The sequence below is a fragment of the Canis lupus genome, chromosome 29 (genome assembly GCF_011100685.1).
Source record: "Canis lupus familiaris isolate Mischka breed German Shepherd chromosome 29, alternate assembly UU_Cfam_GSD_1.0, whole genome shotgun sequence".
Lineage (NCBI taxonomy): Eukaryota > Metazoa > Chordata > Mammalia > Carnivora > Canidae > Canis > Canis lupus.
The window spans coordinates 8740746-8766826 of NC_049250.1; the positions used below are offsets into that span (position 1 = coordinate 8740746).

At 40.0% G+C, this 26081-nt stretch overlaps 2 long non-coding RNA genes across 8 annotated transcripts in view; one reads left to right on the top strand and one right to left on the bottom strand.

Moving 5' to 3' along the window:
- Positions 1–26081, top strand: part of LOC111093253 — a 151665-nt gene that overhangs the window by 31645 nt on the left and 93939 nt on the right. For all 5 annotated transcript variants that reach the window (XR_005380974.1, XR_005380971.1, XR_005380972.1 and 2 more), the window contains exons 2-3: positions 12225–13812; positions 16986–17101. This is a non-coding gene — a long non-coding RNA (uncharacterized LOC111093253). The remainder of the gene's footprint in view (positions 1–12224; positions 13813–16985; positions 17102–26081) is intronic.
- Positions 16151–24599, bottom strand: LOC111093252. Of its 3 annotated transcripts, none has more exons than XR_005380978.1 (5): positions 24307–24599; positions 23054–23210; positions 20430–20621; positions 18774–18928; positions 16151–16718 (listed from the first exon to the last, which is right to left on the bottom strand). It is a non-coding gene; the product is annotated as an uncharacterized LOC111093252 (long non-coding RNA). The 3 variants fall into 3 exon arrangements; XR_005380976.1 differs by having other exon boundaries at positions 18774–19123; XR_005380975.1 differs by having other exon boundaries at positions 18774–20621.

The following is a 26081-nucleotide window of genomic DNA, read 5'->3' on the forward strand; positions in this document are numbered from 1 at the left end:
TACATTAAGATATAGAACTCCTACTGACAAACTGATGAATACTAACAAAGTCAAAGAAACTAAAAAATAAACTTGACAGATGTGCTAAAAGATCAACATAGTAATATCATATAAGTCAATAAGGAAAACACTAATTGGCCAAATTAGGTAAAAAAAATCACAAATGCAGAACTGTAAGTGATTAATAAACTTGTAAAACTGTTTTATCTCACTAATAACCAATGAAATGTAGATTAAAAAACAAGTTATGAATTTCCTCTCTTTAATAGAAAATATTTTTAAGTAATATCAAACCCTAGAGAAGGGTTGATGAAACATGGATTCTTAGCCATTTATCAGTGAGAGAAAAATATTGGAAAAAATTTAGCATACGCTTGAAGATATTTTATGCAAGTAGACAGTACTTTGATGAAATGAATAGGAAAAAGGCTTCTGCACACAAACATGCATCCCAATGATATTTATACCAGTGAAAATTTAGAAGCAATCTAAATCTTGAGTGGTGAGTGGCTGTGATATATATCTTCCCAGTGAAACAGTATGTGTTTTTAGGAAATGGTATTTCTGAAGACTTTAAAGACATAAAGCAAATGCTTACTCTCATAAATGACAAAAACATGCACAAATGGGAAAAATAGATAAAATGCAAGAGTATCTTAAAAAGTTGTGCATAGAAAATAGTCTGAAAGGAACTATAAAACAGTTATATTAACAGGGTTTGTCTTTGGGTGGTGAAAATATAGATAACATCCCCACTCCCACCTCCACCAGGCAATTTTGTTATCAGAAAAAGCTTATTTAAAAAAAATTCGTGTAAAGACAATTACAGCCTCTCCATTGATCCTTCTTTGCTCTTCTATCTGAATAACTCCAGTTCCTTCAGCTTCTCTTCCCATGGCTTGGTTTTGTGACCCACCTTATCCTTTGGCAAGTGTGATGGAAACTGAATGAAATACTTCATGTTTGAGATAATCATTGAAGAGCAATAAAGATCATCTCTCTCATTCTGGATACTATTGATATGAACTTTATTCCCTTTTTACAGTCATTTCCAGTATTGATTCGTACTGAATATAACTCTCTAAGTGAATGGATCTGAACAGTTTTGTTTTTTTTTTTCTCTTCACCTCACCTGAGTAATGTAGCCTTATGCTCACAAATGGCGAAAGGGCAGGGCAGGGTCCATCAGAAATTAGGATGAGAAAGAATGGTGGGAAGGTGCACATACATATGAGATGCTGGAGTAAAAAGGCTTAGCCCTTGGCCGTTCCCTCTCGTTCCTTTCTTCCTAACACATAAAGAGTTCCCAGCCTTCCTTAAAGTCGGATAGTCCTATAACTGAGTTTTAACCCATGGAATGAGAGAAAGAGACTGATGCTTGCCATTTCAAAGCTACATGAGTATATCTCCCACACAGAATCCTTTATGGTCCTTCCCCCTCTGGCCAGCTGAAATAGAGAAGGGATACTGGATTGAATTGGATTCTGGGAGCCAGGAATTTTGGAAGCCACATACTGAAGACGGCAGAGCTCTGTCAGCCTAGATTCCTGAAAGATTGTATGGAGGAGGGCCACTCTCTCACATCTGCTCACCTTCCCAGTATTGTAACAAAACTAATAAATAGTGTCTTTTTTTAAAGATTTTTAAAAAATTTATTCATGAGAGACACAGAGAGAGAGAGGGGCAGAGACACGAGCAGAGGGAGAAGCAGATTCCATGCTGGGAGCCTGACTTGGGACTCGATCCTGGATCTCTAGGATCAGGCCCTGGGCCAAATGCAGTGCTACACTGCCGAGCAACCCGGGCTGCCCAATAGTGTCTTTTTATGTGCTAATAATTCCATAATTTACAATCTACTTATCAGAGCATGTAGCCAACATTAACTAATACAATATCCAGTGATGTCCTCCAAGTGACCTTGTCATTTCCTTGTGTGTGTGTTTTTTTAAAGATATTATTTATTTATTCATGAAAGACACACAGGGAGAGAACAGCAGAGAAAAAGGCAGACTCAGGACCCCGGAATCACAACCTGAGCCAAAGGCAGACGCTCAACCACTGAGCCACCCAAGTGCCCCTCCTTGTGTTTTTTTCTCATCTTCTCTGCACTAAAGGAGATAATTTGCCCAAAATGTTTATCCTCAAATGCTTCAGATGAGACACAAGAAGCCATGCAATATGTATGCTGTAGATATTATAGACTAATGACCTCAGACTCCATATTTAATATATTAATGAATTTCAATTTGTTGAATATATCTTATTTATTATTTTGGCTTTTCAAACATCCATTTCATCTTAATTATATCATTCATTCTTAATTTCCTGCCCTCTTCACATTTAATAAGCATCCCTTCAATATCATCAGGAAAGTTCATTACTAAAAATTATGAACTGGTTACATTAGTGAAAAGTTAAGCAGTTTGTTAATAATATAATTCAGAATATGGCAGTATATTTACTTTCAAGTATTTTACCTGGAGAAAACGCTATTGTTTTTATCAATTAGCTTTTATTATCACAAGCCATGCCAAAACTTAGCAACATAAAACAAAACACTTATTATTTCCCATTGTTCTCTATCTTGGCCAGAGGGCTTTTTGTCTGGACCAGCTTGGCTGCAGCTGGAGAATCCATCATGGCCTCATTTCCAGATCTGGGACTTAACTTGAAATGGTGGGAAAATCTGGAAAGCTGGAATCTCTCCCTCCACCAGGAGGCTAACTTGGGCTTGTTTTCAGGATTAAAAGAAACGGAAAGATCCTTAGAATCAGTGTGGGAGGCCCTACCCATAGACCTATCCACAGAGCGAAATCATGGTGGACACTTTGCAAACAATAACCACAGCACCTTTGTTTGTTTGTTTGTTTGTTTGTTTGTTTGTTTTTAAAGATTTTATTTATTTATTCATGAGAGACACAGAGAGAGAGAGAGCCAGAGAGAGGGAGAAGCAGGCTCCATGCAGGAAGCCCGACGTGGGACTCCATTCCAGGACTCCAGGATCAGGCCCTAGGCTGAAGGTGGCGCTAAACTGCTGAGCCACCCAGGCCACCCTTTATTTGCTTATTTAAATGTATTTGCATTCTATATCTACACCCCAAATGGAAGTGTAGCATGTAAAAGAAGTACAGATGCAATGTAAGACTTGAGTAATGAAGTTACGAGGTTTAAAGGACTATTCACACCCAAATGCCTGGGCTCATGGAAGCTACTACAACTGAATATGAAACTTAGCTTTGAGTTTGTTATTAGGCAGGAGAGGAGGGGGTAGAGCTCCTGATGAATTCCAACTTCACAGATTCAAGCCTATTATATGACAGCACGCAGCATCTGCAGTAGCACGTCATATCTTGTCTTCCCCTCCCATTTTCTTGACTTTCTCTCCCATTTGCTTTCCCCATCCTCTCCCCTCGTGCTCATACTCTCTGGTGAAGTAGGAAATTGGCAAGAAAAGGCACTGAGAGAAACAGAGAAGGGGACTGAGAAGAAGATAAAGCAACATGGAAGGGTAACAGGGAAAGAATCAGTAATAGGGTAGGCATGGAGTCCTTGAGAAAATTCATATAGAAAATTAATGTTCAGATGAATCCAAGCTTGCTGCAAGGCCTTTATCTATTCATGCTGTTCTCTCCTCCTGGGAAGCAGTTCTTGCGTGCGGACCTTAGCCTGGTTCTGGTTTTCATGTTACCAAGACCTCTGCTCTGACCTCACCTTGTCCTAGAGGCCTTCGGTGGCCTCTCTTCCCCCAGGCTCGTCTCATTCTCTAGTGCCTTATGCGGAGGCTCTTTTCTTTCTGGCCATACTCAACCTCTGAATTCATTAACTTGTTCACTTATTTATTTTGTGACTCATGCACTAGAACCTGTATAATGGTTAAGGTCTTGGGCTGGGGCACCTAGGTTTCAAATCTCAGATCCATGTCCTTCTGCTATTTAACTTTTTCTCAGTTTCTTCATCTACAAAGCAATAATGCTATTACTGAGTTGTGAGTTTGAAATGTGTCATTGCATAGCGTGCACTTGGCACATGGTCAAAACTCAGTAACTTGTAGCAATTGTTGACTCATTACTGTGCCTTTAATTATTTTTTAAGATTTTATTTATTTATTTATTTATTTATTTATTTATTTATTTATTTGAGAGAGAGAGAGAGTGTGTGTGTGTGTGTGTGTAAGAGAGAAAGAGAGAGAGAGAGAGAGAGAGAGCACCAGCAGAGGAGAGGGGCAGAGGCAGAGGGAGAAGCAGGCTCCCCACCTGAGCAGAGAGCCTGATGCAGGGCTTATCTCAGGACCCTGAGATCATGACCTGAGCCAAAGGCAGATGGTTAACCAATTAAGCTACTCAGGCACCCCCATTGTTGTGCCTTTAGCCCTGGAAGAGTATACCTGCCATACAGCAAGATGCTCAGTAAATATTTTTAAGATGAATAAATATTAGCTAAATATTGAATAAATATAATAATCACAATTAACTCTTACTGAGTGCTACTCTTTACTAGACATCATACCGTACAACAAATCTATGAAAAAACAATTCCTCTCCTTCCTCTTTTACAGCTGAGGAATCCGAGCCTTGGGTTAACTATCCAAGGTCATAAAGCCGGTGTATATAGCAAAGCCAGGGCACAACAAACCCAGGTTTTGTGTGATGCAAAACACATATTCCTTACCATTTTTCTATGTTGCATCCTAATTTACTGCATTTCAGACTATGTTATAGCTGTTTGATCTTAATTCTTGAAAGAATATAATTCAAAAATACCTTCTTGATATATCCTAATATTTGTTAATCACAAACATTTTTTTGGTCTGACATTTTAACTCGAACTTAGGTAAAAGCAAGACAGAAATAATTGACTTAGAATAGAAGCATAAGCTAATTTTGGTCCAGAATAGCTCTTTATTCTTAGAACTTCCTGACCAGTGTTGCCCATTGGCGTACCTCATGTCTCCATTTCACAGTCTATAGTAGCTAGGCTAATATGGTGCTAGTTATGGTTACTCACATCTCACAGCAGTGAAATTACTAGCTTTTTTGTGCAGGCAAAAAGGGATCTGTTCAATTTTTTCTTTCTCTTGGATAAAGACCAAAATATTCAAATTTCTGCCTTGTTGTAGTCTTTGTTGTAATTCTCTGCCTGGTTCCTGTTAAGTTACAACAGTCAAAACAAAACTGAGATACTTGAACAAAGATAAGCATAGGGGGAAAATTCTATGAAGTATACCTGGTATGCAGTAGCTAAGTCAATTTTATTTGAAATTCACTTCCAGGTTGTGTTTGTTTGGGTTTTTTTTTGTTTTGTTTTGATTTGGTTTGGTTTGGTTTGGGTTTTGGTAGGCGCTTTTGTTTTGTTTTGTTTTGTTTTGTTTTTGCCATCAGTGAACAGCTGCTAAACTCAGGGGTAGTTAACAAGTTCTCGTGGCACAGTTAGTGAAATGGTTAATTAGTAGAGTTGTGACTGGCAGGAAAAGGAGATTTGAGGTGTTCTTTTCCCATTGCCAGGACATGAAGATAGTCTAAGCAAGTTATACACTCAGTAAAGCCCAAAAGCAATGCTTAAGCACTACTGAACACAACCCACACCCAGACCTTCACAGAAAGAGGTATGTAATGATGACCAGGGTGACCTTTGCCATAAAGTGATATCTTTAAAATCATAGCATTCTGGAATATGCTGTCAGAATTTGAAATTGCTATCATATTCAAAGACATTAACATTTTCTTTTTTTTTTTAAGATTTTATTTATTCATGACAGACACAGAGAGAGAGAGAGAAGGAGAGAGGGAGAGGCAGAGACACAGGCAGAGGGAGAAGCAGGCTCCATGCAGGGAATCCCGACATTGGACTTGATCTCAGGTCTCCAGGATCACACCCTAGGCTGAAGACAGCGCTAAACCGCTGGGCCACCAGGGCTGCCCAACATTAACATTTTCTTAAAAAATAACCAGAAATCCTCTACTACCAACAAAATGTTTTTTGTTACTTTAGTCTTAGGTAGACCACTCATAACCCAGAATTGAGACTGACCCAGTCCTGATTGTCAGAGGACTCACAATTAATTAAAATGCAGAATTTTAGCAGCACTTTTCAAGTATTCATTCCTAGCATATACTACTGTACTGCCTTATCGTTGTTCTCTATTGGAATATGTTGACTCTTGGGTGGTAGATAATATTTTTGCTATTGATACAGTGTCCAGAAATTAATTTTCAAACATAAAGCATGATCTGCCATAGTTGTCTCAATAGTTGATATGATAATGATGACGATGACGATGATGATGATGATGATGATGATGATGATTTTATCATTTGCCCACTATAGGGAAAATGATTCTTATGCTTGGTTTTGGCCAAGTGATAAATGATTTCACTGTATGTAGATATTAAAAGGAGCAGAAGGCTTACAGGAGAACTTGAAGATCCTCCCTGTATGTAGAGGTACAGCCACTAATCAGGCTACTACCACAAGTTATACATGGACACACACTCATGCATGCATTCATACACATATACACTCGCACACACTTATGAACACAGGCATACACACACACACACACATACACCTATGGGCAACACACACCATATATATCTTTTAATGAGTACCTTTTTAGAATCAAATAATCTGGTAAAATAAATATTAGTAAATAATATATTTAAATATTGATAAAATGAATATTGTGTCTCTCATTTAGTTATTGGAAGTGGTTTACTCAGTAAGACTAATCACTTAGTAAGACTAAGTAAGATTCAGTTAAGAATAAACATTAGGAAAAAGAAAAGAATAAACACTAGAAAAATGACTATGCTGCCCCTAAATTTTTTTTTGTTCACAGGATATTTATTAATGAAGTGATTACTTTAGCTGGCCAGGACAAAATGCCAAGTGACTAAGTGACAATGAAATTTTTCCATGAACTCTAATTACTAAAACCAAGTAGGATGAATTTTTTTCTTATATAAAAACCAATGTATCATTTTTAAAGTCAAATTAAAAGAGGTATCTATATGATTATTAAGAATTCATTATTATTCCCCATTTTTGTATTTTGTATGCTCTATTTCCTTTAGGAAAATGTGAAGACTAGAATTCTAAAAAAAAAAAAAAAATAAGTAGTTATATTATAGCACTTCATCATAGGGAAGCATGATCTACTATTAACTTGTCTTCACAGTCATTCAAAAGCTATTTGGAGCAGTCTTTGATGAAGAGGGTTGATTAGTCGCCTATTCCCCTCCTTCACCCTGAGTGTGCATTTGAGTAAAAATGTAGCTACTTTTCCTCAGAGGGCTACAAATGAAATGACCTCTAGTAGATCATGGAACTAAAAGGTCAAGAGAAGAAAAATGGTCTGTTGGAAATGTCCTGGTTTCACAATTTTAGAAGACACACTTCCATTTTTAAAGCTTGACATTTAGTTCCCATTTACATACTAAGAACATTGTTTCTCCTCCAGGAAAAACCCCATATATCTCTTTTTTTCCTTTTCTTTCTTTCTTTTTTTTTATCTCTTATATTTCAAAATCATTGGTCGGGGGTGTGTGAGATGGAAGGTGAAGGGAAGAGGGAAATAGTAATTTTAAATATCGCAATGATAAATTGAATGAGCACCCCAGATTAACAATAACATACTACCAGTTAAAGGCATATTGGAGAACCCTGAGAAATCACTCACGAGGCCACTGAGTCTGAGGTAGATGTTGGTTTGGTTGAGACAGCACTGATGTGTGTAGTTAAATATTGAAAGCCCACAGGTACTCTTTCAAAGCAGAGTGGCACATAACAACACAATAGAACTCATATAGGCTTGTCTTTCTTTTTTAATGGCCTTCACTTGTTTTGTCAATGTAAATAATAAAGCAATTAAGGTTTATTAATATTGCATCAGTCTTGACTGTTCTCTACCAGGCTTGCATCCTTGTTTTGAAAAGTAAACAGGATTTATAGTCTTTAAAAATTAACGCACTTGGCTGCTGGTTTGATAAATTATACTATAAATTATACTCAGTGTGTTTGCCATTCTAAAACATTCAGAGGGAATATAGTTGGGGGAAAGTGAGTGATCCTAGGGGTCAAGGGCCTCTGTTCTGTCTCCTTACTGACATTGCCCATGACCTGGAAGAGTCATTTTTTTTGGTCTTTGAAAATGTCAATGTCCTTGCTTGGGTAAAAGTATGAAGTTAATGGGAATTTCAATTTCCTTTCATTCAGTTTTCAGAGGGCAGGGGAGCAGGAAGGAGGCTGAGGGAATAAAGCAGGTGTCTGCCCAAGGCTGGAAGTCCTCACTCAGTATTATCCCATTGCCATCTTCTTTCACTACTCACCCCACCTTCCTCCTGGCTCCCTGCTGGGTGGCCAGGACTCTGAGCACCTTCTCACTCTTCACTTGTAGGCACCCATCCTCATTTACAGATGTTTCCTCCCCACCACAACAGGGTGGCACTGTTTCTTGGCCTTTGTAAGGTGGTTTGGTGTTAAAAACATGGGCTTTTGGAGTTAGACAGACCTGGGTCTCCTCTGCTTTACCTCCCACCATCTTGGTTTGGGTCAAGTTCCCCAAGACCCAGAGGTCGGAGCTCCCTTCATGATACCAGGTTAATAATGACTACCATGCAGGGTTGCTGTCAATATTAGAAAAGGCTATGCAGTATAGCCTCTGGCACAACTCAGCTATAATTCCCTCCTCCCCTTTCCCCTGTGTGCCTTTACTCCATGTTAGACTTTGGCGTCCTGTACTTTACATCCTCGATGTCACATACTTCATATACACAGCCTCATTGAAGTCACTTGATATGACTGTAACCTCATGCTAGAGTATATGACTACTCATAGTCCATGTTTTCAAGGATAATTTTCGAAAAGGTAAAATCATGACTTTTCTGTAAAATCAACACACAGTGAATATTTTATGTAAGTCATTAATATAAATCATTAATTAAGGGGAACTGCTAAAAGGTAAATAAAAACTAGTTCAAGGGTAGCCCGGGTGGCTCAGCGGTTTAGCGCCGCCTTCAGTCCGGGTGTGATCCTGGAGACCCGGGATCAAGTCCCACATCAGGCTCCCTGCATGGAGCCTGCTTCTCCCTCCGCCTGTGTCTCTGCCTCTCTCTCTCTCTCTCTCTCTCTCTCTCTGCCTCTTATGAATAAATAAATAAAATCTTTAAAAAAAAAAAAAAAAAAACTAGTTCAAATTCAGATTTGGTGTATAGAGACTTACATTCTCAACCAGACAAAACTGATTTGTGTTGCCCTAAGTAAGACTAATACATGTGTCTATAGGCACCTTATAAATTTTCTATAGACTCACTTCTATCTCTACCAAATTGTAAAACAGTCTCAGCAGAGACCATCCAAAGCACACACTCCTATGGAATCTGATAACCCTTGAACTTCCACGGAATGTCCAACATGCCATTGAAAAGACACTTGAGGTTCCCACAGGCCCATTTTGAAGTCTTTCACAATTTCCTTGGTCTTCAGCATTCCCATTTGATGAACAAGTAAACTAAAGATTGAACTGTTGGATAATGTGCCCGAGGTCTTTGCATAGTATGTCTGGGTGAGGCTTCAAGTTGGCCTGGCTCCTCACCAGTGGTGACTTTGTCCACGGGCCACACGAAGCCTGCTTTGTTCTCCATATTGGCCTCTCATCTAACTCTGGCAGGGGATGTGGACAAAAAAATAGAAGGAATTCTCAAAGAGGGTCTGGCAGAGGGGCCAGGCTCTGTGCTCAGCTTCCCAAGGAGCCATGTGTCTCATGTCCATGGGTCCCTGGAGTAGGGGACTCAGGGCCCTCTCCTACCTCACCCTTCAGTCTCTCTAGCATGAAGTTACAGAGCAAGCAAGCATAGGGACCCCCATTCCTGCATGCAGGGGCTCATGACAAAATGTCCCCAAGATTTGCCTGAAGGCAGGTAACCCATTTCATGGGGCCTCTGGAGAATGATAAGGGTCCAAAATGATAATGGTCCTAAGCCATTATATTTTTGGAGTATTAGAATCTGTCCTCAAAAAAAAAAAAAAAAAAAAAAAAAAAGAATCTGTCCTTCCCTTTCTCCCCCTATACTTTCTGTGGGTAATAGAGCCTCCTCCTCCCAGGCTCCCAGCATTAGACTGAGCCTGCAAGCATCACAGCTCACACTATCCTGGGAGTGAAATCTGGGGAAGCTGTGATGAGGGCAAACATAGGGTGAGGCCCAGAAGGGGAGGGAACAAATATATCTCAATCTGGTGTGTTCCCAAGTGGGTTACCCAGTCTCATGGATATTGTCAGGGATGCCAAGACTACTGCCTTTCCAAACAATCCATTATGGGGGATGGGGACAGGAAAGGGGAGAATTTATCTGTTGGTTTCCATCTGCTATTGGCCTCAGTTATTTGTACCCAGTCCATTAGAAGTCACCAAAAAGCTGGATCATAAAACCACAGCAGTGATAACTGCTGCTCTGGCCACAGAGGGGTGGGGCCAGGGGCACACCCTGCCAAGAGCAACCCCTGGGTGAGGACCTCAGTGAGAAGGGAGAGCTGCGGTGTAGAAGGTTGGAACATGGGAAAGGTCCTGACAGGATGTGCTTACCACCCCAGGAAGGGTGGGGACTGGAGACATAGCAGGCTAGTAGGAGGTGAGTATGGTGGTCTTCCACTGGCCATGGGCCTCAGCAGCCCCACAATAATCTGAGAGATACATCTGGAGTTCACAGAATTCCCACTGGAATGGGGTTTGTACCAAACCATCTCTCTAGCATCTGGAAGGGTAGCTCTAACATGGAGCAGAAAACTGGATCTGAGGGAGTCCAGGGAGGCCCACACCCCATGGCTGGCATTCTAGGCACCAAAAGTTCCTAGTGGTGTCTTTGCTGGCACTCCTGCCACAAGCTAGTCTGGACAGAGAACCTGTGTCCATTCCATTCACCTCAGAATATCAAGGCATTTGCATTTGATGTTTGTAAATTCTCCGACTTTGTGATGGGTGGAATTTCAGGCAGGGTAAGAGAGATACCAGTTGGCAATTAGGCCTTCCAACTTACTTACCTTGACCTCAAGGGCTTCATTATAAAGGCTTATCTGTGATGGGGAAAGTCAAATGACAGAGAGGCCCTTGGCAGCCTTCCCCCCAAGGAAGCTGTGGGCTGATTGTGCCTCCTTCTTCTCAGTCATTTTCCCCTCTGACTGGAAACAGTTGCTTCTTCCAGCCATCCCTGCTCTAAGAGGTCCTGTCATCAGTGACTCGGGACCCTTTAGGTGAGAGTTGGCTTGGTGCTCAGCAATGTGTCCTCCCTGCCTCTTCTGGTTAGAGACCGGGAATTGTTTCCTTCCTCATTTTCCTTTTCCCAGTAGGTCCTGGAAATCCACACTAGTTCTTACAGCATACGACTCAGCACCTGCCCTGTACTTTCTTCTTCTGGGAATCTGGGTGGGAATGGGAGTTAACGTGAGCCTCTTAACAGGAGGTCAGCCATCCAACATTTGTCAAGTACTGATTTTATAGCAAACATTGGGGCAGGGGCTGAGGAATCTGACAGCAAAACAAAGTCCATGTCCTTTCAGGGTTGGAGAAGAAATTCTTCATGCAAATGAAAAGGTGCACCAATCTCAATGGAATATATCTACATACAGTGTACCTGAGCACTCAAAGGAGAGAGTGGCCAATCCTACCCTAGGCAGTGGGGTGGGGGTGGGGGTGGAGCTTCTGAACTGAACATGGAAACATGAGTAGGTGTTTTGCAAGAAGAGGGAAAAGAAGGGGCACCCAGGTGGCTCAGTGGTTAAGCATCTGCCTTTGGCTCAGGTCATGGTCCTGGAGTCGTGGGAACAAGTTCTGCATCAGGCTCCTCACAGAGCCTGCTTCTCCCTCTGCCTATGTCTTTGCCTTTCTCTCTGTGTTTCTGATGAATAAATAAAATCTTTAAAAAAAAAAAAAAAGAAGAAGAGGAAAAGGAAGAGCAGTAGGCTGGGGAGGATCTTCCTGACAGAAGGCACAGCATGTGATATCAATGGCAGGTCTGGATGCCCCGCTAGGGTGATTGCAACTCCTTCATGGGTAACTTTTTCCCTCTCAGCCTTCTGCCAAAGAGAGAGATGTCTTGCTCTGAGATGTGTGGTCACCCTCACATCAGATCTAAAATTTTCTATTAATTTCTATTGCCTCTCAAAAACTGCATATTTTATATGTTTATATTTTACTGTCATATTCTTCAAACTAATTTGAAGTTCTTCCTTTCTAGGGCACAGCACTGACTCCTGGCTGTCTCCAGTTTCTGGAGCATAATGTGGCCTCAATGGGGACTCTGAAGTGCTTCCTGGTCGCAGCGCATTTTCAAGACCTTCAATGTGGAGACCCTTCACCAGCTGAAGCATGGCTGCCAGGGTCTGCCCTACCCCTCAAAAAAGACTCTCAGTTCTTAGGAGTTTCAACATGTCTTAGAGCTTGACTAAACACTAATCTCGATTTCTGAATTTTAGAAGCTCCACTGAGGCTGTCTGCAACATGTGCTCTGGTACAATGCAACTCCCCTCAAAACTGGACAGAAAGTCTGTTATGCAAGCTCCCTGAGCCTTTGAGGTAACAATGTAAGGATTTCCACAGCTCCTCCAGTCTAAGTCCACTTCACAACACGTTGACAGTCATGAGGATGCCTGGCTGGTGACCAGGACAACGATCATCCAGGATGTGATCCAAGCCTCCCACACAAGCTCCTCATAGCATGACCAGATGTTGGTTTTCCCATATGTTGCCACTGTTCTCACCCTATACTACCCTTATAGTGTGCAGCATTACAGACAAATGTATATTTTATAAGGGAAATTAACTCTATATATGCCGAGCCCTCTCCAACCCCCACATTGATAGAGCTCCTCCAAGTCCCTCTCTTATAAGGCACACTCTGTTACACATACCTGTACCTTACAAACTCCTGGCTCCTACCTTCACGCCTACACACCTCCATCCTCTAAGCACTGAGGAAACAAAGACCTCTCCATTTACCAGCACCCAGAATTATAAAGAATGATAGCAAGACACTTGTTCTGGCCACACAGGCTTCTCCCATTGCCCAGGTCTCACAGACCAGGCCAACTATACTCAGGCAGCCCAGTGTCTGCACTCACTCAAAGCCCTGCTCCATGGAACTCCCTTGACCACTGAGGGCTTGCTTGATTTCTCCTCTTTTGATCCCATCTTCTATTCTACTTGTGCCTGAAGTGTGTTTCTGATTCTTATTGGGATCTGTGCTCTTCTCAGGCTGTACACTTCACCTTGAGCCAAGTCACCTACATCTTTGGTGGCAACCAGTCCTTATGGATTAGGACTCCTTATGACTTTTCACCCTCCACAGTACATAGGCAAGTGCTGAGCATACAGTGTTCATTCAATAGATATTTACTGAATGGTTTGATGTTCTGTAGAAATTAAGTATTCCCCAAATAAAATCCTACGATGTACTGGGAGACTGTTCTCCGTGGGTCTCTTATGCTTTGCAAGTTTTATGAGGAGAGGCACTGCCAGCTTTTGTTCTAGATTCCCTTTTCAAGGATATCTGTATAATGAATGGCCTTGGAAAAGATAGATAGCGACCCCCCCAGAGTGAAAGGCAGGTTTGTTTGCTGCCCAGTGTGATAAAGATTATGTCTCCCTCCAGGGTAAAAGCTGGGTAAGCTCACTTGCAGCCCATTATGAAAGACTGGGGGATTTTAACCTCCAGGTTTCTCAGCTGTGATGCACACCTGCTGAGTCCTCAGACCTGTCCTTGTGGAACATGAGAGACAAGTGGAAACCACAGGAACATGAAGCTCAGCCTGCTTGCTGTGTCTGGGGTAATAAGCTCCTTTGTCTCTCACCCAGGCATCTCGTGTCATCTGGAAGTACCCATGACACTGGGGCAGGCTCACAGCTCACTTGCTAGCATGCAAGTAGGATAAAACTTCAGACTCTTTGCCGTGCTCAACATAATTTTGAAATGAATGTTAAAAAGCACATTCATTTAGTTGCAGGGTTCTGTATTGTTTGGACTCCATTCACTGTAGGGAGAACTAAGTCAATGGGACATCCAGGTGTAAATTCTCCAGGCACTGCACCTTGGAGTTCCAGTTTCTCACACTGCTTTCAGTATCATGGGGACGTGATTCTGACCTGCAGAACAGAACCCAGGGAAGAGATCAAATCACTTTGCTTTGAAATGTGCTCTCATGCACAGGAATGGGCTGGAGAACATATTGAGACTACTTTGATCTAGCTATACAGTCTGGGGAATTTATGTGGCTGTAGATTTGCCAGAGGGCAGAGTACAGGGTGGATGAGCTATTTTGTAAAGAAAGGGGCTGTGCTGTGCTTGAAGCACAATAGGATATGTGGCCAGGATATGGCCACACCAATCCGGTAGCATGGTGAACATGGAAGGGACTGGAGAAGTTAATGCAGGAGCAGTATAGACGATCCCATCAAATATTTGAAGATTGGTCAAAAGTGATAAGTACCAGATTTGGCTCCGGAGTGTGGAACTTGGTCCAAAGAATGTAAGCACCAGAGAAATCCCTTTCAATTCAGTCAAAGGGATAGTCTCAAGCTGAAATGGGTTACCTCAAAGGACGGTGATTTCCTTACCATGGGAAGGGGCAGAATGACTTAATGAGCCAGGTGGTTGACTGGATAAATTCTAAGATTTCCTAGGAGTTTAAGAGAGCTTAATGTAAAATGATTGTTTTCGTTGACTTAATTTAATACCTATGATATTTCTGTCCATATAATTGATATGTTTTAGCCACTGCTTTGATAAACAGAAGAGGCTCTTACTCTTTGAGTTTGTGTAATCCATTGACAGATGGTTTTGTTGACGATAACTATTATTTGTCTCTGACACTATTTCTACAAGTTATAACAATGCCACCACGGTTTTTTGCTACAGCAACAAAACAGAAGACTCTTAATGCTCCATTCATTCCCCAATGACACAAGAATAATCCTTAATCATAAACAATATTATTGATCATTTTCTAAATGCCAGGCACTGTGCTAAGTACTCTCCAGGCTGTGTCCCATTTAATGAGCCCCATCATGTGGTTGACTCAAAGTCACACAACTAAAGTACCAGAGGGGAATTTGGGTCCTGGGCCTTTTGAGTTCCAAGCCAGCGCTCATACCAACTACACATTTTTTTAAAAATATTTATTTATTTATTTATTCGGGGCAGAGACACAGGCAGAGGGAGAAGCAGGCTCCCTGCAGGAAGCCCGACGTGGGACTTGACCCCGCGTCTCCAGGATCACACCCCGGGCTGCAGGCGGTGCTAAACCACTGCGCCACCGGGGCTGCCCCCAACTACACATTTAAAAAGCAAAATCAGATGTGGAGAACAACCTTGCAAGTTGTTGAAAAGGCATGGTATGTGACAGTTCAAGAGGAAAAGATTCACATGCTTTTCCCTGAATATCAAAATAACTCAAGTGCTACTCGTTCATTTCTGTAAATTGTGATGTTAATGCTGAATTTTTGCAGGTTATTTTAAAAGATGAAGTATTTCACAACATGGACACTATGGGAACATTTTTTTTTTTAAAGAAAATTTTGTTTTCTGCTGACGCTCTTTTGAACTTGGCTGCTCAGTGGGGAACAAGTAAGCTTGGAAAAACTGAAGATTTCTAAATACAGTTAGAAACTTGTGTACTTTATGCCTGGGGAGAATCTTTTTCATAGTACTTAAAGGTTTCTAGTCATATAACAGAATTATGCTATAGTCATGTAATATTTTAGGACTCTTCAAAAGCTGGACGTGTTGCAGTTCTTTTTCCAGACCAGGGACTCCAGGGTCAACGCTGATGGATTTTGGGGACAATATCATTATCCCTTCAGGCTCAGGAATGTGATTGTTAAGTCTCACATGATTGCTCTTGTGACAAGTAGCTGAAAAAGGTCTATTAAGAGTGGATCTTTAAAAAAATAGCAATGCTACTTTTCCAATGTGAAAAAAGCCATTAAATAAAGTTGGCTTTAAAAGGGGCATAGCCTTCCATGAACTTAACAATATTTTCAAAACCATTGACAACTATTAGGCCCAGATGGTTTATACTTGGAGTTGGCAAACTGAAGCCAGATAGTAAATAACTCTGGCTTTGTCTTCAGGCATACAGCCTTTGTTGCAACCATTTAACCCTGTCATTGTGGTGTGAAAGCAGTTATTAGACAATACATAAACAAAGGAGTATGATTGTGTTCTGAAAAAACTTTATTTATGGACAATGAAATTGAATTTCATATGTTTTCCAGTGTCACCAAATATCATTCTTTCCTTTGATTTTTTTTTCAACTCTTTAAATGTGAAACTGATCCTTAGCACCCAGGCCATACAGAAACAGGCAGAGGGCTGGGTGTGACCTGTGGGCTGTGGTTTGCTGATCCTGGCTTCACCTGGCTTCAGTCTGGCTATAGCATGTAGAATGAGAATGGCTCTTCAGAGCCAACAAGTGTGGTTGGTCTTGGCACATTTCCACCTCTTCTTTCTGTATCTCATCTCCATTCGTGTACCTCCCAAAGATTGCTTGCTTCCAGTCAGTAGAATTTAATACATGCAGCATGCTTCAACTGCTTTAATGATTATAACTACCAATAAATCCTTGTTGGTACTGTTACAAGTGCCATTACCTTTTCTTTAACTCTATTAGTTGTCTTCATAGGAAGTGATTCAGGTATTGCTACTGAGTTTTCCTCAAGCCAGACTTAGTGCAACCTGCAAGGTTTTGATACCAAAAATAAAATGTTCTATTTTTCTACCTGGTCACACCTGCTGTTCACATTGTCACAAAGCCTAGCCAGATAAATGCTCCATTGCCTCTTCTTGGAAGACCAAATTGCCTAACCTCCCTTGCAGTTAAGTAGAGACTATGTGACTGGTTTTGGCCAATGGAATATAGACAAATGTGATGTATGCCATATGCATGCCTGACTCCTAAGGCATCCAGAGCTATCTTTCATATCCTTTCCTTCCCTCTTCCAGCCATCCAGATGAAAGCAAAGATGGCAGAGATACTGGCACATCAAAATACAAAGAGTCACAAGATAGAGAGGAAGCCATCCAGAATTGCTACCTGACCCACGCTGGATATTGATTGGGTAAGAAACAAACTTTTACTGTTTTGAGCTATTGGTTGTTTGTTAGAGCACCTATCATTAATTATCTAATAGATAATTATCTAATAGATAATCTAATTATCTTGACCAGTATAATTTTGCAATATTATCCAAAGAGTTTATTCAACTTCTCTTCATCTTTCAAGGAGTTTATTGAGAATCTTTTGTACTGAAATAATTACACATTTGTGGCTTATAATTATGTCAGTAAGGAAACTGTTAGAAAAGTTCACGAAACCCAGCAATCATGCTCCTAGGAATTTATCTCAGAAAAAAAAAACATTTATATTCAGACGAACACCTGTATAGGGTTGTCATAAGTAGCTTTATTTGTAATAGCTCCAAATTAGAAACAACTGAAATGGTCCTCAAAACATGAATGGTTAAAAAAAAATGGTACTTTCATATTGTGGAATGCTACACAGGTATAAAAAGAACAAACTATTGAATTAAATACCTAAATGTGAGATCTGAAATCACAGAACACCTAAAAGGAAACATAGTTATCTCTTAGAAATTGGCCTTAGCAACATATTTATGGATATGTCTCTTCAGGCAAGAAAAATAAAAGCACAAATAAACTGTTGGGACTACACCAAAATAAAAAGTTCTGGGACAGAGAAGAAAACCATCAAGAAAAAAAAAAAAAAAAGAAAAAAGAAAATGAAGAGGCAACCTACTGAATGGGGGAGGATATTTGCAAATGATATATCCAATAAGGGGTTAATATCCCAAATACATAAAGAACAGCTTATACAATGTAATACCCCCCCCCCAAGAAAAATACCTCCAAATAATCTAACTTAAAAAAGAACAGAGGATCTGAATAGACATTTTTCCAAAGACATCCAGATGGCCAACAGACATGAGAAGTTGTTTGACATCACTCATCATCAAGGAAATGCAAATCAAAACCACAATGATAGCTCACCTCACACCTGCCACAATGGCTAGAATTAAAAAGACAAGAAATAACAGGTGCTGGTGAGGATGTGGAGAAAAGGAAACCTTCATGCACTGTTGGTGGGAATGTAAGTTGGTGCAATTACTGTGGAAAATAGTATAGAGATTCCTCAAAAAATTAAAAATTAAAAAATTAAAAATAGAAATATCATAAAATCCAATAATTCCACTACTATGTATTTATCCAAAGAAAATAAAAACACTAATTTCAAAAAGATATATGCACTGCTTGTGTTCATTGAAGCATTATTTATAATAGCCAAGATATGGAAGCAACCCAAGTGTCCATCGATAGATGACTGGATAAAGAAGATGTGAAATGTATATATGGCTATTACTTGGCCATAAATGAGAGTGAGATCTTGCCATTTGCAAAAACACGGATGGACCTAGAGGATATTATACTAAGTGAAATAAGCCAGAGAAAGACAAATACTATATGAAATCTAAGAAAAAAAAAAAAGAGAACATGAGCAAACAAATGGAACAGAAACAGACTCAAATACAGAAGCAAACAAGTGGTTGCCAGAGGGGAGCAGTGAGGGAATGGGTGATATATGTAAAGGGGATTAAGAGGTACAAACTTCCAGTTGCAAATAATTAAGTCATGGAGATGAGGAGTACAACATAGGAAATACAGTCAATAATACTGTGATAACATTGTATGATGATAGGTGATAAATATACTTACCTTACCATGATGAGCATTGCATGATGTTTTTAATAAAACCCACACTTTCTGATACATGCCATGACTTGGCTAGATCTCAAAGGCATTATCAAGAGTGAAAAAACAGTCCATTTCAGAAGGTCACATACTATGTTATTCTATTTATAAAAACATTTCTGTAATGACAAAATTACAGAGATGGAAAACAGATCAGTAGTGGTTGATGGAGGATAAAGATGGTGAGGGCTGGAGTGACAGGGTGTGTGACTTCCTGAGTAGCAAGTGGGAGCCTTTTGGAGTGATAGGATACTTCTGTAGCTTGATCATGGTGGTGATTAGATGAATCCATACATGTGATAAAATCCATAGATCTATACACATACATTATACTGATGTTAATTCCCTATAAAATTATGTAAGATGAAGCCACTGAAAGAAACCAGGTGACCTTGCCATACTCTTATTGTAACTTTCTGTAATAATCTATAATTATTACAAAACTGCCACTGATGAAGTCCTCACTCTATGTTGGGGTCCCTGTGTTATCTCAGTCCTCACCACATTATGAGGTGGGTATTTTTTATCCTTGTTTTCCAGATGTAGAGACTAAGGAATTAAAAGTGAAGTAACACAGTGAAGCCCACACAACTAGACAGTAATGGAACCAGGAGGTGACTTAGTTTACCTGCATCCACAAACCTGTTCCTCACACCTACCTGTATTCTAGCTACTATGTATTTTCTCAAGAACAATGCCCTATCACTTTAGTGCCACTTGGTAAATGTCCATTATTTTGATAAGAAAGCAAAAGCAAGATACCTGAATTTGAAATATTTTTATGGCAGGTAGCAGAGCTAGATGACGCTTAAATCTATAAAGATGGGTGGCTAAATAGTGTCAGATCCAGGATGTCTCCATAGTTATATGTTCCAAAATGAAAACGGGAGCACAATTGCTTATCCAGATCCAACAATGTTTGTTAAATAATTATGGCCCAACTTTCCTTATTGGAAAACTCTGAATTTCCTTATGTAAACTCTGAATTTCCTATCCTGGCATGGAAATTATTTTATTTTTGCTTTACTTTTCTGGTTATATTTTATATCCAGGAAAGCATATACATCCATTTTCCCCATAACTTTAAACAGAAAGATTCTGGGACTTCAAAACAATTCCCCCTGGTTGGTTTTTGTTTTGTTTTGTTTTGTTTTTCTTTTTAAATTCAGTGGAGTGCACTTGAAAATATAAAATAGGCTATGGGAATCGCATGTTTGTGGATATCTGAGGCATGTCCTCGTCTGGCCCACTGTATTATCTAGACTGGACTTGGGGTTTGTGACTGCACGTGAACATGGCATTAGCCACTCATGCTGGGCTCGAGCACTGCCATTTAGAGACCCCTGTAGGTTGTGGAGACAGTGAAATGGACTTGTGGCCAAGAGCCCCACAGGGTGAGTGATGCCAATTTTTACTGCATGGAGTGGCTATGCTGCCTGTGACAACAATGAATAGTTACTTATAAGGCACAGAGTGAAAATCTGTGGTAACCAAGAAGTGTTGGGGTTTAATTTTAGGAGAGAGTCAATGAGAGAAATATCTCAACAATAAAATCCAAACTCCTAACCTGGGGCCTGTCAGACCCTCAAAATCTTCCCAGTGTTTCTCCAAACTCATCACCTGCCAGCCTTGCCTTGCTTCCTTGGCTTTCAGCACGCTGACCCCACAATTTTTCAAGCACATCATACTCAGTACCGCCACAGGATCTTTGCACTTTCTGTTCTCTCTGGAGCACTCTTCCATGGGATCATCACATAGCAATTTCCCTGGCTTTAATGAGGTCCCTCCTCAAATTTCTTCTTCCTAGAGAAGCTGTTCCTCAAATACAATACATATATTTAAAGTGGCCTCCTTTCTATTATCTCTATCCCCTGGTTCTTAGTTTATTATTTTATTTGTAATTTTTTTAGCACTTACCACTACTTGAAATTATGCTCTGCAGTATTTGTAACTTGTTTATTATCTTTCTCAATATAATTTCCTCTTAGGCAGAGAATTGTTTTCATTCCCTGCTGTATCCTCAGTACCTAGAAAATTGTCTGGCACATTATAAGTTCTATGTTTTACTTGAATGAAAAAAATAAGTAAGTGTTGTGCCCACCAGAACTTGTCTCTGGATCCCAGCCAAGGGATTACATTTATCTTTACCTACCAGCCCCAGGCTCATTGTCCAGATTTGATTATTGTCTTTACAAGAAGCCTGTGTAAACCTCAGAACTAGACATGGTTTGTTTTCAAGGTCTCCTTTTTTGTTAGTGTCCTGTATATTTTCTGACCCATCCCTATGAGTTTTTGGCTTCTTGTTTCCTTCTGGTCTTTTCTGCCTATTCTGTTTCTCCAGGTTCTAGGCCCCTTGCTGCTAATTCTGACCCTGCAAGCCTGGCTGATGATTGGTGCCTGGACCCCAAGCTGGCAGTGAACTTAAGGGCCAGAAGAGGCCCCTTCTTTACACTGTATATCTGCTGACCCTCCAGTGGGTTCTCTCCACCTGCTCTTGCTTATTAGTCATCCCAAACCCTTAGTTTTCATTAAAATATTTAGTCCAGCTTTTCCTTCACATATACCTCCCCCAACACCCAAGAATACTGTACCCTCCCATCCTGACACAGCTAACTTTCTGGAGAAAAATGCTCAGGGAAGGCTTATTGAAATTTAATTTGGGCTCTAAGCCTGAAAACTTAGTGTCAGAGCAGTAGAAATTCTGCACACCAAAATATGCCTTTATCACCTATTGTATTTTTTTAAAAATTTAAAAAACATTTTATTTATTCATTCATGAAAGACGCAGACAGAGAGGCAGAGACATAGGCAGAGGGAGAAGCAGATTTTCCACAGGGAGCCCAATGCAGGACTCGATCCCAGGACCCCAGGATCACACTCTGAGCCAAAGACAGACGCTCAACCACTAAGTCACCCAGGGGCCTCATCACCTATCATATTCTATCAAATTTCCTTTTGCTGCTTGGAAGTGAATCTGTTGCTCTAGGCCTAAAGATAGACTTAGCGGATGTAGGTTGTCAGATTTCATTGTTAAAAGTACCTGGGTGGGAGTGGGGGTGGGGAAACACCCAGAGGGATTCTTAGATGACAATATCCAGATCTGAACACCAGCCCCACTCTTTGGAGCTTATTTTGCTCACCAGCCTTTTATTTACATTTTAAAGTTATGTAATATGGAGTCCCGCATTGGGTTCCCTGTAGGAAGCCTACTTCTCCCTCTGTCTCCCTCTCTCTCTCTGTCTTTCATGAATAAATAAATAAAATCTTTAAAAAAAATAAAGAAAACCTTCCAATATTCTGAGGCTTCCTTCTCAAGACTCCTCTGTGAATATAAGTACCATGACACACTGAAAAACTGTGGTATTATCTGTACCTCAGACAACCCGAGAGAATTATAATGGTGGGAAATAGAAATAAAATTAGAATGCTGGGATCCCTGGGTGGCGCAGCGGTTTGGCGCCTGCCTTTGGCCCAGGGCGTGATCCTGGAGACCCGGGATCGAATCCCACGTCGGGCTCCCGGTGCATGGAGCCTGCTTCTCCCTCTGCCTGTGTCTCTGCCTCTCTCTCTCTCTGTGTGTGTGTGTGTGTGTGTGACTATCATAAATTAAAAAAAAAAAAAAAAAAAAAAGAATGCTTAGAGGTTTCAGTCATTAAGCATCTGTTCAGGTCCTAATCCCTGGGTCCTGGGATCAAACCCTGTGTGGGGCTCCCTGCTCAGTGGAAATCTTTTTAAAAATTATGAAATAGGGATGCCTGGGTAGCTCAGTGGTTCAGCGTCTGCCTCTAGCTCAGGGCGTGATCCTAGGTTCTGGGGATAGAGTCCTGCCTGGGGCTCCCTGCATGGAGCCTGCTTCTCCCTCTGACTATATCTCTGCCTCTCTCTGTGTCTCTTATGAATAAATAAATATAATCTTTTAAAAACTATGAAATAAAATAAAAATACAACAATGGCAATATGAACTACCCTCTCTCTTTTTTTTTTAAAGGATTTTATTTATTTATTTGAGAGAGAGAGGGTGTGAGAGAGAGACCTTGAGTGGGGTGAGGGTCAGAAGAAGAGGGAGGAGCAGACTCCCTGCTGAGCAAGGAGCCTGATGCAGGACTTGATCCCAGGACCCTGTGATCACAACCTGAGCCAAAGGCAGACACTTAACCAACTGAGTCATCCAGGCTTCCATAAACTACCCTATTTTCATGATATAAGAAAAGAGTGCAAAGTGTGCCAGACACATATTTCTATACCTCTTCATAGCTCCTTCCAGGACTTGCCCGGCCTCATTGACCAACTCCTTTTGATAAAACACTTCAGATCTTGATAATAAAGATAAAACACAATGTGATCATTTTTCCTGTTGGAACTTTCTGCCTGTGGTCCGCTTGGAAAGTATAAAAGTTGAAGCTGTCACAATGAAATAAAGAAAAAGAAAAATGACTATGTGAAATTATTGTGGAAGAGGCAGTTTGGGAAGTGCCTGAATGTCAGCTTATTTGACAGGAGCTTGGCTTATAAATTTTAAAGTGGTGACAGCTTAACATGCTTCCATCGTTAATCAAGCAATTAAAAGTTATGTAATATTGTCTGCTTAGGAAACTTAAATCATAAATTGCTGTGAATTTTTAGAATTTTGAGTCTCAGTCCTTATTTCTATGTTTAGACAGGATTAGATTGATGATATCTCAGCAAATAAGTATCTGCCTGTTTAAAAAAAAAAATTCTCTACTATTCTTGTCACTTTTCTTTACATCTACTAGAGGGTTTTATCTGAGATTCCAGCTCTTGGTATCAATGGAAAAGTCATGGGAAAATCACAAATCTCTTTGTAATTTATATTTTTAAAAATGATTTTCATTTCATGTTGCAATACATTCATTTATGTATTTAGCTATCTAGTTAGTTATCTTAATCTGGTGAATATGGAGGAATGAGTAGTTGAAAGATATAAGAAGTAGAAGTCTGTATGTCATAAGTTAGGTATTTAAGAGGCATAATAGATGAATCAAAATACAAGATACAAGTTTTTACTGAGCAGTATTGAATGGCCAAAGGAACAGAATGTGAAGAAAGAAAAAAAGTGCAACTTCTCCTTTCAATAAAATGAGGTAGTTGTGTTTTTCCCTGTTTTCCCTCTAAAAACTACTAACTCCCCTGGACATTAGATATAAAATAAGCATGCTCAAGATTCTAAAATGTGGTGAGCAGACAGTGGATCAGGTAGGGTCCTCAGGATTGAGGAACCACATGGGGGTGAGTCCCTGTGTTTGCTTTGTGCATTATATATCCCTGATTGAGAAAGAAGATGGAACCTGATATTGCCAACAGGCAAACAGAAAAAGCCCCAAGAAAATTCCTCTCTTTCTAGCCAAAGAGGATGGAAGGAGTAGGGGAGCAAGACAGAAAGGTTTGAGAAGATAACAAGACCTCTAAGCCAACTCCCCTAACTCCCAACAAAGACTGAGGGTGGAGTGTAAACCTCCACCATGTGAAAGGCACATACCCCCTCCTCCATGAGCGTGATGTCAGAGAAGGAGCCAGATGACAAAAAGCTCTCCCACTGTGGTCTCAGTAAGTGCTCCTCTCCAGGGAGCCTAATCTTCCACCCCATCGTGGTAATGAGGCCAAGAAGACCATCCTTTACCCCTGTACCTGACACACAGTGTCAGTGGGCCTGTCCTCCTCCTTTCAGCAAGGGAAATTAGTAGGATGCCATGTGGGGAGCCTGAACTCCTCAGTGCAGAATGAACTTCGATCTTCTCCCACCACCGTAATGGAGGCCCAGGGGGGAATCTGGAATTTTACCTGTACTGGGCTTTAATGAGGTAGAGTGATGTCATAGGAGTCCTGATAGAACACAAAATCTAAATGAGATCCATAGCCTTATACCATAATATCCAAAATGACCATATTTCAATTAAAAAAAAATCACTTGGTACATCAGAAACAAGAATGATGTCAAACTGAATGAGACAAGACAATCAACAAATGCCAACACAGAGATGACACAGAATGGCTAAACAAAGTTCTCCAAACAAAAAGGAAATTATAAAAAAAAGGACTCTTGAAATATAGGAAGGAAGAGAACACAAAGATATAAAAATATGAATAAATACAAGTAGCCTCTGCTCCTTGTGAGTTTTCTTAATTATGTTTGATAGCTGAAGCAAAACTACAACCCAAATATGGTTCCCAATGTTTGTAGATGGGGGAAGGTAAAGGGCCATAAAAGGAGGTAAGTTTTCTATTCTTTACACAAATGGGTAAAACACCTATAACACTAGACTTTAATAAGTTATATGTATTTAACACATACCTAGAGTAACTCTAAAAAATCTATACAAAGAGCTACACTTAAAAACACTGTAGATAAATCTAAATGGAATTCTAAAAATCCAATCTAAAAAGTCCAATAATCCCAAAGAAGGTAGGTAAAAGAAAACTGGCAAACAAAAATCAAAGAGAACAAGCAAAACAAAAAATAAAATGGAAGACTAAGCTATAACATATCAATAATTCGTAACAGTAAATAATCTGAATGTACCAATTAAAAAAAAGATTGGCACAATAAATAAAAATAAAACCCAGTTACATGCTGTCTACAAGAACCACACTTCAAATATAATGACATAGGTATGCTTAGATTAAAAGGATGAAAAAAGGGCAGCCTGGGTGGCTCAGTGGTTTAGCACTACCTTCGGTCCAGGGAGTGATCCTGGAGACCCGGGATCAAGTCCCACGTTGGGTTCCCAGCATGGAGTCTGCTTCTCCCTCTGCCTGTGTCTCTGCCTCTCTCTCTTCCTCTCATGAATAAATAAATACAATTAAATAAAAAACTTTCTAAAAAGAATTCTTCATTACTATATAGTTTCACTGGAGAGTTCTTCCAAATGTTTAAGGAGTTTATACCAATCTTACATAATCTTTTGCAGAAAACAGAAGAGGAAAAAACATTTACCCTCATTCTCTGATTAAAAAAACAACAGAGGGACACAGTATAAAACCAGAAATAAAAACCAAAAGCTATGAACCTGTATCATTCACGGATACAGTTACCAAAATTGTTAATAAATTATTAGCAAACAAAATTAAGCAGTATATAAAAGGAATTATACATCTTGACTTAGTGGAGTTTATTACATGGATGCAAGATTAGTTCAATTTTGAAAAATCAGTGTTACTCACCTTATTATCAGGCTAAGGAAGAAAGATCACATAACTTTATCAATTGAAGCAGAGAAAACATTTGACAAAATTCAACAATTATTGATTACAACT